The sequence below is a fragment of the Aplysia californica genome, unplaced genomic scaffold, assembly GCF_000002075.1.
Source record: "Aplysia californica isolate F4 #8 unplaced genomic scaffold, AplCal3.0 scaffold00116, whole genome shotgun sequence".
In the NCBI taxonomy this organism is placed as follows: Eukaryota; Metazoa; Mollusca; class Gastropoda; order Aplysiida; family Aplysiidae; genus Aplysia; species Aplysia californica.
Window position 1 is genome coordinate 235,189 of NW_004797386.1, and position 1,136 is coordinate 236,324.

The following is a 1,136-nucleotide window of genomic DNA, read 5'->3' on the forward strand; positions in this document are numbered from 1 at the left end:
GGTCTGTCTGTCTGTCTGTCTGTCTGTCTGTCTGTCTGTCTGTCTGTCTGTCTGTCAGGGTGTGCCTCTGTTGACTAGTACGACTTTTTTACCTTTATCCTGTGAGCGTGCATGTGTGTGTGTGCATGTGTGTGTGTCTGTGTGTGTATATGTGTGTATGTGAGTGTGTATATGTGTGTATGTGTGTGTGTACGTGTGTGTGTGAGTGTGTGTGTGTGTGTGTGTGTGTTTGTGTGTGTGTGTGTATGTATGTGTGAGCATGCGTGTGTGTGCGTGTGTATATGTAAGTGCGTTTGTGTGTGTGTATGTGTGTGTATATGTTTGTGTGCATGTGTGTATTTGTGTACGTGTGTGCGTATGTATGTGTGTGTATTTATACGTATGAGTGTATGTATGTATGTAAAGTGGTGGCACAGAATTCCCCACGTCGTATGGATAGTAAAACACGACGTACGAATGTGGTTAAGAGACGAGGCCTACGGTGTAAAGTCCATCTTAGCGATATGGGTGCGAGGCTTTCAGTTAGAGACTCAAGCTCAAAATAATTCCATTGGGGTTTGAACCAGAATAATCTGCATTGTAGTTCAGAATGATACCTACTGACTGAATTAACAGTGCGCGAAAGTAAATGTTTTTCTTTTTGTCAGAATTTGGATAGGGACAATTTTGACTGATTAGAGGTGTTACTCTCTTGTAACACCTCTAATCTTCGGTCTTATTATGTTGCAAGTGCCGTAAAACTTTTGCTGAAACAAGAAATGCTGAATCAATAACGACCCGAACACAAAGGATACTGTGAGTCAAAAACTACAAGGGGAGGCAAGGATGTTAAGTGGTCAATGCTCAGCAGGTTGGCAGCTAGACATGTTTGTACAGCTAGTTATATTTGCTCATTGACCAGTCTGTCTGTCTGTTTCTGCGTGTGTCTGTCTGTCAGTCTTTCTGTCTGTCTGTCTGTCTGTCTTTCTGTCAGTCTGTCTGTCTCAGCCTGTCTGTCTGACTGTCTCTCTGTCTCTGTCTCTGTCCTTGTCATTGTCTCTGTCTCTCTGTCTCTCTGTCTCTCTCTGTCTCTGTGTCTCTGACTGTCTGTCTGTCTGTCTGTCTGTCTGTCTGTCTGTCTGTCTGTCTCTCTCTCT